Here is a 15,490-nt window from a genome sequence, read left to right as displayed (position 1 = left end):
GCAGAGGAGTGAAGTTGGGGGCAACTGGGCCTGCAAGGAAGGGCAATTGGGGGGGAGCCAGACCTGCAGGGGAGGGCAGTTAGGGTTGACCAGGCCTGCAGGGGAGGGCAGTTAGGGGCAAACAGGCTGACAGGTGAGCACTTAGGCATCAATCAGGCTGGCAGGGGAGTGGTTAGGGGGTAATCAGGCTGGCAGGGGAGTGGTTAGGGAGTGATCAGGCTGGCAGGCAGAAGCAGTTAAGGGCAATCAGGAAGGCAGGCAGGTGAGCAGTTGGGAGCCAGCAGTCCTGAATTGTGAGAGGGATGTCTGACTGCCCGTTTAGGCCCGATCCTACCTGGATCGGGCCTAAACGGGCAGTTGGACATCCTTTGAGGGGTCCCAGATTGGAGAGGGTGCAGGCTGGGCTGAGGGACACACACCCCCGTGCATGAATTTCATTGTTTTTATTATATTATCTACCACTCCATCAAAAACAATTGCTTGAATCCCATTTACAATAGCATCAAAAGGAATAAAGTTTAGGGATAAATTTAACCAAGGTGATGAAAGACCTGTACTCTGAAAACTACCAGACATTGAAGAAAAAATTTGAAAATAAGGCAAATAAATGGAAAGATATATCATGCTCATGGATTGGAAAGAATAATTCCATATAATGATCAATAGAATGTATAGATTTAGTGCAATCACTATCAAAATACCAATGACATTCTTCTCAAAACTAAAACAAAATATCCTAAAATGTATATGGAACCACAAAAGACTATGAATAGCCAAAGCTCTCTTGAAAAAGAACAAATGAATGAGGTACCACCTCACACCTGTTATAATGGCTGTCATCAACAAATCAACAAACCACAAGTGTGGCGAGCGTGTGGAGAAAAGGGAACCCTCATACACTGCTGGTGAGAATTCAAACTAGTGCAGCCTCTATTGAAAACAGTTTGGAGTTTCCTCAAAAAATTGAAAATGGAATACCATTTGATCCAGTGATCCCACTTCCAGGAATATATCCCAAGAACTCAGAAATACCCTTCAGAAAGAATATATGCACCCCTATGTTCATATCAGTGCAATTTACAATAGCTAAGATTTGGAAACAGTCTAAGTGCCTATCAGCAGATGAATGGATTAAAAAACTGGTACATCAATATAATGGAATACTATACAGCTGTAAAAAAGATACAACTCTTACCATTTGCAACAGCATGGATGGACCTAGAAAGCATTATGATAAGCAAAATAAGCGAGTCAGAAAGATTAGTATCACATGATCTCACTCATATGTGGAATATAATGAACATAAACTGAGAATAAAAATAGACCCAGAACAAAGAAACATTGAACAGACTGTCAAACCTCAGAGGGAAGGCAGGGGAGGGAAGCGGTGGGAAGAGATCAACCAATGAACACATGTGTGTATATGCATAACCCATAGACACAGACAATAGGGTGGTGAAAGCTTGCAGGGGGTGAGGGGAGGGGATATTGGGGGGGGCAAAAGGACATATGTAATACTTTCAACAATAAAGATTTATTAAAAAATAAATTAAAAAAGAGAAGGAACAAATGTAGGTATCACATTCCCTGATTTCAAACTATACTACAAAGCTATACTAATAAAAACAGTATGGTGGTGGAATTAAAAATAAACATTTAACCCATTGGAATTTATAAATTATTCAAAGTATACTAGTATATACATTTTTGGGACACCCTGTATATATACACACTAATATTCATTGCAGCATTATTTGCAATAGCCAAGATATGGAAACAACCTAGGTGTTCATAAATAGATAAATGGATAAAGAAGATGTTATATATAGTATATGCACAATGGAATAGTACACAGCAATAAAATAAAATCTTGCCATTTGTGACAACATGGATGGACCTAGACAGCATTATGCTAAGTGAAATAAGTGAGACAGGTAAAGATGAATACCATATGTTTTCATTTACACATAGAATATAAAACAAATGAAAAAAAAAGCAAAATAAAAACAGACTCATAGAAAGCTGATGGCCGTCAGAGGGGAAGGGGCTGGGAAGACAGGTGAAAAAGTAAAGGAGAATATATTCAATAATATTGTGATAAGTTGCATGGTGACAGATGATTACTATCATTAGTGGGGTGATCACATTGTAAGGTATAAAATGTTGGATCACTATATTTTACTAGTACACTTGAAAGTAATATAACTAACCTAATATTGTACACCAAGTGTACTTAAAATTTAAACACAAGTGGATGAGATTCTATGGCATCTATGAGCTTACCTGCCTTTGATTTACACATCAAATAACACAGACATGTAATAAATGTTTGATAAACAAATTAGTACATAGTATGTACTTACCTTTGAGCATATTTCGATTGGGAAGAAAGGTAATAGCTCATGAGACCCAGGTATACAGGTGCAAGAACTCAGGACATAAACACTGACTTCTCTCCTACGCTTAGCACTCCTGTTACCACCATAACTACAAGCTTCTTGGTAAAGGATAACTCAGAAGATGAGGAAGAGTCTGGTGTGTGTGTGTGTGTGTGTGTATGTGTGTAAAATAAGGAGAGAAAATGTTTGAAATGAGAAGAATAACTTCACAGATATTATGAACTCCATATTATAGGGAAATAACACTCAAAGAGATTAAGTGCCTCCATCAGTGTCACACAGCTGGTGCATTTTAGAATCCTCATTTAAATTCATAAAATTAAGAGTTCTCACTATATGAACCTCCATTTAATATAGGTATCGTTGAACATGATACACTTTGCAACTATTTATGTTTTTATCACCACCCTTGCCACTGATATGAATCAGTCTGGAACTATAAAAATTCCATATGCTTGGGAGAAAAATAGTTTATTATCTCAGGTATTCACTTCTATATGCTTTATTCTCCTAATCTTTTATTTGACCACTTACCCAAAATCAAATAGATTATTTTCCTACTGCCATCAACTTTGTTTCTTCAAGATTTGCTGTTAGGCTAATCTTTAATTGTATTTCACTTTTTATGTTTTAATTTTATTTCTTTACGATTTTCTTTGCAAGTTGTACTCTTCTTAAAAAGAAGATGTTAGTTGGTGACAGGGACCCATAGAATCTTTCTGTTTGGCCTGAAATAATACTACTGGTTTCTCAGCTGCTGGTTCCAGTAATGCCCATGCAGAGGTAACTGCACTTGGTTGCCCATATGTCTTGCATATATTTTTTTCCCAACAGGTCCTGCCTACCTATAGATTTACTGACAATGAGATTTCTTGACTCTTGAGCCCCTAACAGTCTTTCTTGTGGTGAAAAAATGCCCCAGAAGAAACAAAAATCTCAGAATAATCCCTTATAAATTCCTAATATCGTAGATTTATTGGAATCTTTGTGACTATAGTTTACCTCAAGGGAGAACAAAATCTGTACATGAAGCAAGTGAATTCAAGTCAGGAAAGTATCAGAAGACCCACTTTCCAGGTGGTTTGTGTGAAATATTGTTCCTTTCCCTCTCCCCTGGCACATCCTTTCTGGAATGTAGCCAAGTCTGTGGAGTGAATCTTCATTTCCTGGAGGTTCCTATGGGAGAGAGGGGTTCTTTCCAGATTTATCAACACCCACCAATAAGAAAATCAACATTTAAATGTAGTTTCAGCCTTTGCTCAGTGTCAACACATTTTTTTTCCTCCTAAGGGCATTTACTTACTTTTTCTATAACTAAGATGGGAATTCAAATATGTGAAACCAATGAAAAGAAGCTATTTCTGAGACTGTGCTATATTAAATGGAAACTATATTATTAGTTTATAATGCATATTTAATATACTAACAATAATTGGTTCTAGATACTACTAAAGAAGTTTTAAAGCTCCTTTTAATAAGGCAAATGTCCTAGAGTCCCTGGTGACAGGCAATGCTATTACAAGTAAAGGTTTTGTTAGTTTTCTGAGTGTTTTTAAAATTGTAGGCAGCTGAAATGCTTACACTCTCTCACTTTATTCATGGCTTTGGGGACTAGGCTCATTCTACTCTTAGTCTGATGCAATTTCAGATGATATTCTCTCTTTTATAAATCATGCCTCAAATCTGTATAACTTGGACATTAGTTGAAAAATCAATTGATCATTGATCAGTGAGATCTACCTCCTTTTTTTCTGAGTTCATGTAAAAGCAAAGGTGTTTTTCACATATTTCATGGTGTGTTTTTTTTTTTGAGATAGTATGCTTCAAATTTATCTATACCTTGTTATTGTTTCTTCTCTCATATTCAGAATCATTGCCAACATCTTGAGCTTTTTCCTATGTTTTATGGAGAAATAAGAGGCTCTCTCAAATGCATCAGGTTTATATATAACACTAGGTGGCTAAAATTCTTGTTTCATTTTCTCCAATTTTATGCTACATATCTTTTAAAGCTTAACTTTCTTGGAAGCTTTAATTGGTCAATTTTTAATCCCTTTTGATTTAATGTAATTATTGGTTTCCCTTGTAGGGAAAAAAACACATTAGACTCTTACTATTAAATATAAAATATTTTATTGTGAAACCTCTGTTAGCACTTCAAATTGACATTTGTTTTATATGGGTGGAATCAGCACTGCACAATATGATCCCATGTACTATTTTAATATTTTAAACAGATATTTTCCACTCACTACCCCAGACAATCTCTTGGTTAACTTATGTACCTCCCTAAATGTCCTGCTCTCTTTGTTGCAATGATCTTGAGGCTATATTCACTTCTGCCCAATTAAGCTGTAAATCAGAATTTATCACTAATAGCGGTGCAATTATAGGCTGCAGTGAAATTGCTCAGCAAAGAGAGATATCTGTATACACGTAGGTTTTGTTTATTTGCCAAAGTACAGACAAAATTAGAGCAACTGCAGCTGGCTCTGCACCCTGAAAAAAAAGTCTATCTGGAATATTTATACTTTATCCTTTTTTAAAAAATATATGCCCCATCCCATATTATTTTGTATACTTTGAGAAAGATTGACTTAAAGATTAAATTTTATTAAACATAAAGATACACATATAGGTATAATATTAAACTATATTTAACTTTACAAACACAAAGATGTACTAGCTAATAATGTTTAAAATTGTTGCAACTTCATTAATTGTCCTGACACAGCCAAAAGCCCAGGTTTGAATGGTGAATTGCTTTTCCATTTGTAGGATGAAACAGGAAAGCTGCATTGAATTTGGTCATGAGATGTTCTCATTTACACTGGGAATTTTTATGAACTCTAACCAACATAGGCACCAAAATGGCAACACTGCGCAAGGAGGCCGGAGATCTAAGTGAACACAGGCCAATTATGGAGAAGCTGAACACGTTTACATTTCTCTGTATTCAGAGAACAGAAAAAAAGAACAAAGTTGGGAGTATGAACAAGCTGTTGCGGATAAGGGATTGTGGGTGTATAGGACCTGTGGGAATAAAGGTGAACAGAAACTAGAGGTGGAGGCTACAAATACCAGGCTTAGTAAGGAGTGTAAACTTTGCATATAGATTTTGGGAAGAGCTGAGGATTTTAAATGGATAATTACAATTATACTTCAGAAAATTTAAATTCACCTCAATTTGCAATATTGGCTAGAACAGACAAAAGGGTTATTTGGCAATACTTAGATTAGAGGTGGGAGGCTGTGAAGGACTATTTTAGGGCTTATTAGTGAAATTGAAAACAGGGTGGGACACATTTAAAGTGCATGAGGGCCCAAGCTGGTTTGGCTCAGTGGATAGAGCGTCGTCCGAAAGAAGAGTCCCGGGTTCCATTCAGGTCAAGGGCACATGCCCAGGTTGTGAACTCAATCCCCATTAGGGGGCATGCGGGAGGCAGCCAATCAATGATTCTCTCTCATCATTGATGTTTCTCTCTCTCTCTCCCTCTCCCTTCTTCTCAGAAATCAATAAAAATATATTTAAAAAAATAAAGTGCATGAAATATAGAAATAATACTTTTTAAAGTGAATTGGTGAGAGCATACAAGATACCATGAGGTAGCAAAGGAGTCAACACAATAACCGTTTTAAAAATTTTAAATTCTTATTGTTTAAATAACTACATATGTCTCCTTCCCCCTATCCCCCTATTGATCTCTCCTGGCCAGTCCCATCCCCCAGCACATGCCCTCACACCCTTAGTGTCTGCATCCATGGGTTATGCTTATACACATGCATACAAGTCCTTTGGTTGATCTCTTACCCTCGCACCCCCCACTTCCCCTGCCTTCCCTTTAAGGTTGGATGGACTGTTGAATGCTTCTAATGTCTCTGGATCTGTTTTTGTTCATCAGTTTATGTTGTTCATTATATTCCACAATTGAGTGAGATCATGTGATATTTATCTTTTTCTGACTGGCTTATTTCGCTTAGCATAATGCTCTCCAGGTCCATCCATGCTGTTGCAAATGGTAAGAGTTCCTCCTTTTTTACAATAGCATAGTGTTCCATTGTGTAGATGTGCCACGGTTTATTAATCCACTCATCTGCTGATGGGCACTTAGGCTGTTTCCAAATCTTAGCTATGGTAAATTGTGCTGCTATGAACATAGGGGTGCATATATCCTTTCTGATTGGTGTTTCTAGTTTCTTGGGATATATTCCTAGAAGTGGGATTACTGAGCCAATGGAAGTTCCATTTTTAATTTTTTGAGGAAACTCCATACTGTTCTCCACAGTGGCTGCACTAGTCTGCATTCCCACCAGCAGTGCATGAGGGTTCCAGCACTTGTCATTTGTTGATTTGTTGATGATAGCCATTCTGATAGGTGTGAGATAGTACTTCATTGTCCCTTTGATCTGCATCTCTAAAATGATTAGTGACTTTGAGCATGTTTCATATGTCTCTTGGCCTTCTGTATGTCCTCTCTCAAAAAGTGTCTATTTAGGTCCTTTGACCATTTTTTAAATTGGATTCTTTATCTTCCTTTTATTAAGTTGTATGAGTTCCCTATAAATTTTGGAAATTAAACCCTTATCGGCTATTGCAATGCCAACTATGTTCTCCTATACAATGGACTCTCTTGTTATTTTGTTGATGGTTTGTTGATGATTTGTGCAGAAGCATTTTATTTTGATTTAGTCCCATTTGTTTATTTTCTCCCTAGTTTCCATTGTCCTAGGAACAGTATCAATAAAGATATTGCTATGACATAAGTTGGATATTTTGCTGCCTATGGATTCTTCTAAGATTTTTAGGGTTTCCCATCTTACATTTAAGTCCTTTAAACATTATAATTTTAATTGTGTGTATGGTGTAAGTTGATTGTCTAGTTTCATTTTTTTTTTTTTTGCAATGTATTTGTCCAATTTTCCCAACACCATTTATTGAAGAGACTGACTTGGCTCCATTGTATGCTCTTGCCTCCTTTGTCAAATGTTAATTGAGCACAATGGCTTGGGTTGATTTATGGGTTCTCTGTTCTGTTCCACTGGTCTAAATGTTTATTCTTGTGCCAGTACCAGGCAGTTTTGAGAACAATGGCTTTGTAATATAGCTTGATATCTGGTATTGTGATCCCTCCTACTTTGCTCATTTTTCTCAGGATTGCTGTGGATATTTGGGGCCTTTTTTAAAATTCCAGATGAATTTTTGGAGAGTTTGTTCTAGGTCTGTGAATTATGCCATTGGTATTTTAATGGGGATTGCTTTGAATCTATAGATTGCTTTGGGTAGGAAGGACATTTTAATGATGTTGATTCTACCAATCTATGAACATGGTATACTTTTCCATTTGTTTATGTCTTCCTCTATCTCTTTTTTCAAGATCCTGTAGTTTTCTTAGTACAGGTCTTTTATCTCTCTAGTTAAGTTTATTCCAAGGTGTCTTAATTTTTTTGTTGCAATGGTAAATGGGATTTCTTTTTAAGTTTCTTTTTCTGTCAGTTCATTATTGGTGTATAAAAATGCCATAGATTTCTAGGTATTAATTTTGTATCCTTCTACATTGCCAAATTCATTTTTTAAGTGTAGTAGTTTTATGATGGAGTCCTTAGGGTTTTCCATGTATGATATCATGTCATATGCAAATAATGACAGTTTTACTTCTTCTTTTCCAATTTGGATGCCTTTTATTCCTTCTTCTTGTCTGATCTCTATGGCTAGCTCTTCCAGTACTATGTCGAACAGAATTGATGAAAGTGGGCATCCCACTCTTGTTCCTGTTCTTAGGAGCAATGGTTTTAGTTTTTGCCCATTGAGTATGATGTTCGTTGTAGGTTTGTCATATAAGCCTTTTATTATATTGATATATGATTCCTCTATTCCCGTTTTGGTGAGAGTTTTTATAAAGAAAGGGTGTTGGATTTTGTAAAATGATTTTTCTGCATCAATTGATATGATTATGTGATTTTTGTCTCTCAATTTGTTTATGTGATATATAATATTTATTGATTTCCATATATTGTACCAGCCTTGCATTCCTGGAACAAAATTCTACTTGGTCATGGTTTATGATCTTTCTAAGGTAATGCTGAATCTGATTTGCTAGAATTTTGTTGAGGATTTTAGCATCTATGTTCATCATAGATTTTGGCCAGTAATTCTCTTCCTTTCTTGTGTCATTATCTGGTTTTGGGATTAGGATAATGCTGGCTTCATAGAAAGAGATTGGAAGTGTGCCTTACTCTTGAGTTTTTGGAATAGTCTGAGGAGGATAGTTTTAGTTTCGTTGAATGCTTGGTAAAACTCCCCAGTGAAGTCCTCTGGCCCAGGACTTTTGTTTGCTGGAAGTTTTTTTTTTTATTATTACTGCTTCAATTTCATCAGGAATTATTGGCCTATTCAGGTTTTTTATTCTTCCTGATAGAGTTTTAGAAGCTTGTATTTTTCTAGGAATATGTCCATTTAGTCTAGATTGTCCAATTCTTGGGGTAGAGTTGTTCATAGTATTTTTTTACAATCCTTTGTATGTCTGTGGGGTCAGTTGTTACATCACCTCTTTCATTTCTGATTTTATTTATTTGGGTCCTCTCTCTTTGTTCCTTGGTGAACCTGACTAGAGGTTCATCAATCTTGTTTATCCTTTCAAAGAACCAGCTCTTGGTTTTATTGATCTTTTGTATTTTTTTTTTGTCTCTCTGTCATTTATTTCTCTGATCATTATTATTTCCTTCATTCTGTGTACTCTAGGCTTTTCTTATTGTTCTCTTTCTAATTCTTTAAGTTGTAGGGTTAGATAATTTATTACCATTTTTTCTTATGTTTTTAAGATAGGCCTGTAGAGCTATGAAATTCCCTCTCAGGACCGCTTTCACTGTTTCCCATAGATTTTGGTTTGTTGTGTTTTCATTGTCATTTATTTCCAGGATGTTTTTTATTTCTTCTTTGATATTTTCCATAATCCAATCACTGTTTAAAAGCATGCTATTTAGCTTCCAAGTGCTTGATTTATTTTCATTGTTTTTATTGTAGTTGATTTCTAATTTTATGCCATTGTGATCTGAGAATATGCTTGATGTGATTTCTATCTACTTGAATTTGAAGAGACTTTGCCTGTGTCCCAATATGTGGTCTATGTTTTAAAATGTGCTACGTACACTTTATACTTGAGAAGAATGTATATTCTGTGGCTTTGGGGTAAAATGTTCTGAAGATGTCAATTAATTCCATCTGATCTAGTCAATCATTTAGGATTGCTGTTTCTTTGCTGATTTTTTTTGTTTAAAAGATTTATCCAGTGGTGTTGGTGGGGTATTAAAGTCCACCACTATAATTGTATTGCTGTAGATCTCTCCCTTGATATCTTCCAGAAGTTTTCTTTAATGTACGTGGATGCTCCTGTATTGGGTGCATATATATTTACCATAGTTATATCCTCTTGTTGAATTGCTCCCTTTAGTATTATGAAGTGGCCCTCTTTATCACTTTATATGACCTTCACTTTGAGGTCTATTTTTTCATATATAAGTATTCTACCCCAGCTTTATTTTCATTTCCATTTGCCTGAAAAATTTTTCCCATCTCTTCACTATCAGTCTGTGTGAGTCCTTCATTCTGAGGTTGATCTCTTGTATCCAGCAAATATATGAGTCATGTTTTCTTGCCCATTCAGTTACCCTATGTCTTTTTATTAGAGCATTTAATCCATCTACCTTAAAAGCTATTATTGACTAGTGGTCAGTTGCATGAAATTTGCGCACATTAAAAGGGAATTAATTAGAGGAAATATTTTAATATTGCTATTTGCCCTTTCTCTTTAATAGAAGTGTCAGAGATGAAAGGAAATTAGTAAAATGTATATTAAAATAAAATATGAATTTATTAATAAATAAACAATAACAACATGATATAGCAACAACAAATACATGATATAAAAACAATACTGATACAAACAATGACTGATAAATTGATTAAACTTATTCTAATATCTCCCTGTATGCCACATTAAGAGTGAAAACACTTTCAGAGTGCTTGACTAATTTTCCTTGTGATGAAGTATTTACAACTTTAACTTTTAAGTCACATGCTCTTCAAACTCAAGAGAAAGCAACATATAACTGACCATGCCCAAAAAACGGGTTCAGTTAGGAATATTCCTACTCTGTCTAGAGTTTGTCCTTGTGACTTATTAACAGTCATCACAAATGCTGACATCACGGGAAACTGTCTTCAAATTAATTTATATGGGACGCCAGTGTCAGATGGGGACAAATCAATTCTTGGAATCAGAACAACCTCTCCCTCTGTAGATCCCATTAATACTTCAGTTTAGATAATGTTAAGTCACAATCTTTTGATAATAAATCTAGTACCATTACAAAGACTCCATTTATTATTAAGATTTCTCAGTAGCATGATGATTGCAACCACTTTCAATTTTAATTTATGACACGGCATTCCCGAAGGAGTAATACTATTAAGAAATTCGACAGACATGCCGAAACCGGTTTGGCTCAGTGGATAGAGCATCAGCCTGCGGACTGAAGGGTCCCGGGTTCGATTCCGGTCAAGGGCATGTGCCTTGGTTGCGGGCACATCCCCAGTGGGGGGTGTGCAGGAGGCAGCTGATCGATGTTTCTCTCTCATCGATGTTTCTAGCTCTCTATCCCTCTCCCTTCCTCTCTGTAAAATATCAATAAAATATATATATATAAAAAAAAAAAGAAATTCGACAGGAGGAGGAGAAAAATGGCGGCGGAATAGACAGACATGTTCTGAGCCTTGTCCCAGAGCAGAAAGAAAGAACAGCTGAGGGTCGCACTAGGAGTGTTTGATGGCAAGTTGGGGGACAGCTGAACTCCAGAAGAAGGTGGGAGACTGCTAGACGGGGTTCCTCTGACCTGGCAGCTCCCACTGCGGCTGGGTCCCCTCCCGGAGCTGCGGGCTTCGACGAGGAGTCTCCACCATCTGGAAAAGGAAAGTGGAGCTTATCGGAAGCCTGAGAATCCACAACTGCGGCACCCACGGAACAGCTGCGAGCCCCAGAACAACGCTCCCCAATTGGCGCAAACACACGGGTTCAGAGGAGCTCTACACTCCACCACGGAAAGGTCAGATTTCGCCTAGGATTAGGTGAGGTCTCTGGTCCCAGCGCTAGAGAGGAACTTGCGTTTTGCGGGAGCTGGAGGACCAGGGAAGTCTGTGCATAGAAAAATCCGTGGCTGTTGGGGCTGGCGTGATCTGTGAATGTGGAAGGGGGTGCTCAGAGCTGCTAACAGAAGGGCTCTCTAAAAAGCACCCATTTTGATCTGAAGTGCAGGGACACCCTAAGAATTTCAGGGGTGTGCTAGACTTACGCGCAGCCACGGAGTGCGCACACTTGGGCTTTTCCCTCTTGAAACTCTTGCTTCTGATTACTAAGCCCAATACATAGAATCACCCAGTTGGGGACACCCTGGGAGACTGCAGGGGAAAGTTGTTTTTCTGGAACCTGGGGATTGGAGCGGGGAGTGACCATCGGAGAGCCAGCTCTGAGGCAGCCCACTCCCACAAACCAGTAGTGAGTGCCACAGGGAAAGAAGGCTCTAACACTCCCTAGAGAGGCCATAGATAAACCCGGAAGTCAATCCAGAAACACTGCCACCCAGGGGCTGAATCACAAATTGACTCTTGTGTAATCAAAAATAAAGGAATACGAATTAAGACACACCGCCTGCTTAAAATCAGGACTGGCTTACATCACTGAAGAGCAGTGGAACGCAGGGAACTGCAATACTGTCCGGACTGAGAAACAGGCATGCCAAACAGAACAACAGAGGAAGTGAATGACCTTCACTACTCCACATTTTATTTTTATTTTTTATTTTTTTATTTTCATTTTTTGCATCTTTTACTCAAGAAAATAATTTTTTTTCTTTTTTCCTCACTTGAATTTACCTTTTTAATTATTACATTTTTATTTTCAATCCGTATTATTACTACTGCTATTTTATCTTTTTTTTTTAAGTGTCATTTTATTTTCTCTTCATTTTGTTTTGGGATTAATGTTCTACATTCTATTTTTATCTTTCCTTTAGCATCATTTTACTCTATCTCAACTCTACCTTTATGCCATCACTCTCTTCCTCACTTTTCCCTTTTCGGTGTCCTGTTTATCTTACCCCTTTCCTGCTTTAGATTTTCCCTATTCTTTCTGTTTACCCCCTGTTAAAATTTCACCCTACTTATATATCTAATCTCCAATCCCCTGCTCCAAGTCCATACACACCTCTCTCTTTGCTGTCTTAACTATCCAAAAAATTGTTTTTCTCTCTGTCCTTTTGTTGTTGTTCGCTTGAATGTAGATTACATCAAATTTTTATGCTTTTTTGTGAGATTGTTTTGCTTATTCTTCTTTTGTTTATTTTGTTTGTTTGTTTAGTGCTTCTATTTTCCCTTGCCTCACTCAATATTAGTTGGTGTTGTAGTTTGTATTAATCCCCAGGTACTTGTTGCTGGCATTTGCTGGGATAAGTGATTGTTCTATTGGAGTTTTATCCCCAATATATATAGTCTGTTTCCCTTTCTCTCTTAGTCTCTTTCTTGTCTCTCTTACTTTTTTTTTCCTTCTTTTTTTCCCTTTTCCCAATTTCATTTTGACACTCCTTTTTTTTTCTTCTTCTTTCTTTCTTTTTCCTCTTCTTCTTTCTCTCCTATCACCTAATTTGCCTTTCTCTGGTGGTCACCTTTATTGGAGGTTATTAATACCGTGAATACATTTCTGTTCAGTGCCTTGTGTGTTGTACCTGGTAGTGCTGTATTTTGTGCCTTTAAATCAACGCAGGAGAGAGAGAACTACATAACCAGACACCCAGAGAAGAGAGACCATGGGAGACAAAGAAACAGCCCGCATATGAAAGAAAAGCAGGCATCACCAGAAAAGGAAGTAAACGAAATGGAGGCAAGCAACCTTCCAGAAAAAGAATTCAGAGAAATGGTCATAAGGTGTCTGAAAAGAATGGAAGACAAATTCGACAATATGAGCAAGAACCAAGAGGGAATGAAGAAGAACCAAGAAGAAATGAAAAATGACATCGCTGCTGTAAAGAACTCAATAGAAAGCATCAAGAGTAGACTAGAAGAAGCAGAGGACTGCATCAGTGAGCTAGAAGACAAGATGGGAAAAAATACCCAAGTAGAGCAACTTCTAGAAAAAAAAAAATTAAAAGGCAGGAGGAGAGCCTAAGGGAACTTTGGGACAACACGAAACAAAACAACATCTGCATAATAGGGGTTCCAAAGGAAAGGAAGCTGAGCAAGGAATAGAAAACCTCTTTGAAGAAATAATGACAGAAAATTTCCCTGATATAGAGAAGAAAAAACCCACACAAATCCAAGAAGCTCACAGAGTCCCAAGCAAAATGAACCCCAAAAGACCGAAGCCAAGGCATATTATAATTATAGTGGCAAACACCAACGACAAAGTAAGAATCTTAAAAGGGGCAAGAGAGAGACAGAAAGTTACATACAAAGGAACCCCCATCAGACTAGCAACTGATTTCTCAACAGAAACTCATCAGGACAGAAGGAAATGGAATGAAATATACAAAGTCATGCAAAGTAAGGGTCTGAATCAAAGAATACTGTACCCAGCAAGGCTATCAATCAAAATTGAAGGTGAAATCAGGAGCTTCACAGACAAAAAAAAGGACTAAGGGAATTTATTACCACCAAACCAGCAATGCAAGAAATGCTAAAGGGTCTGCTGTAAAAAAAAAAAAAAAAAAAAAGAAATAGGAAGCAAAGAAGGAACACAGGTGTAAAGAATAGGAATGGTGACAAATAAGTACTTATCAATAATAACTTTAAATGTAAATGGATTAAATGCCTCAATCAAAATTCATAGGGTAATGGATTGGATAAGAAAACATGACCCATATATCTTCTGTCTACAAGAAACCCACCTCAGAAAAAAAGACACACACAGACTGAGGGTGAAGGGATGGAAAAAGGTTTTCCAGGCAAATGGAACTGAAAAAAAAGCTGGGGTAGCAATACTTATATCTGACAAATTAGATCTCAAAGTGAAGGACATAACAAGAGATAAGGAAGGCCACTTCATAATACTAAAGGGAGCAATCCAACAAGAAGAAATGACTCTGGTAAACATATATGCACCCAATACAGGAGCACCCAAATACATAAAAAAAATCCTGGAGGATATCAAGGGAGAGATTGACAGCAATACAATCATAGTAGGAGACTTTAATACCCCACAATCACCATTGGACAAATCCTCTAAACAAAAAATCAGCAAAGAAACATCAATCCTAAATGACTCACTAGACCAGAAGGAATTAATTGACATCTTCAGAACATTTCACCCCAAAGCCACAGAATATACATTCTTCTCAAGTGCACATGGGTCATTTTCAAAGATAGACCATATGTTGTGACATAGGCAAAGTCTCTTCAAATTCAAGAAGATAGAAATCATATCAAGCATCTTCTCATATCACAGTGGCATAAAACTGGAAATCAACTACAATAAAAACAACCCAAAGAAATCAAACACATGGAGGCTAAATAGCATGCTATTAAACCATGACTGGGTTACCAGAGAGATCAAAGAAGAAATAAAAAACATCATGGCAACAAATGACAATGAAAACACTACAATCCAAAATCTATGGGGCACAGCAAAAGCAGTCTTGAGAGGGAAGTTCATAGCTCTACAAGCCTACTGCAAAAAAACAAGAAACAATGTTAAGAAATTACCTAACCCAACAACTCAAAGAGTTAGAAAAAGAGCAACAAGAAAAGCCCAGTGTAAGCAGAAGGAAGGAAATAATAAAGATCAGAGCAGAGATAAACGACATAGAGACCAAAGAAACAATACAAAAGATCAACAAAATGAAGAGCTGGTTCTTTGAAATGATAAACAAGATTGTTGAACCTCTAGCCAGGATCACCAAGAAGCAAAGAGAGAGGACCCAAATAAACAAAATCAGAAATGAAAGAGGTGAAATAACAACAGATCCCGCCGAAATACAAAGGATTGTTAAAAAATACTACGAAAAACTCTATTCCAACAAACTGGACAACCTGGAGCAAATGGACATAT

This window comes from Plecotus auritus, assembly GCF_963455305.1.
Source record: "Plecotus auritus genome assembly, chromosome: 3".
In the NCBI taxonomy this organism is placed as follows: Eukaryota; Metazoa; Chordata; class Mammalia; order Chiroptera; family Vespertilionidae; genus Plecotus; species Plecotus auritus.
Note: the sequence above shows the minus strand (reverse complement) of the source record.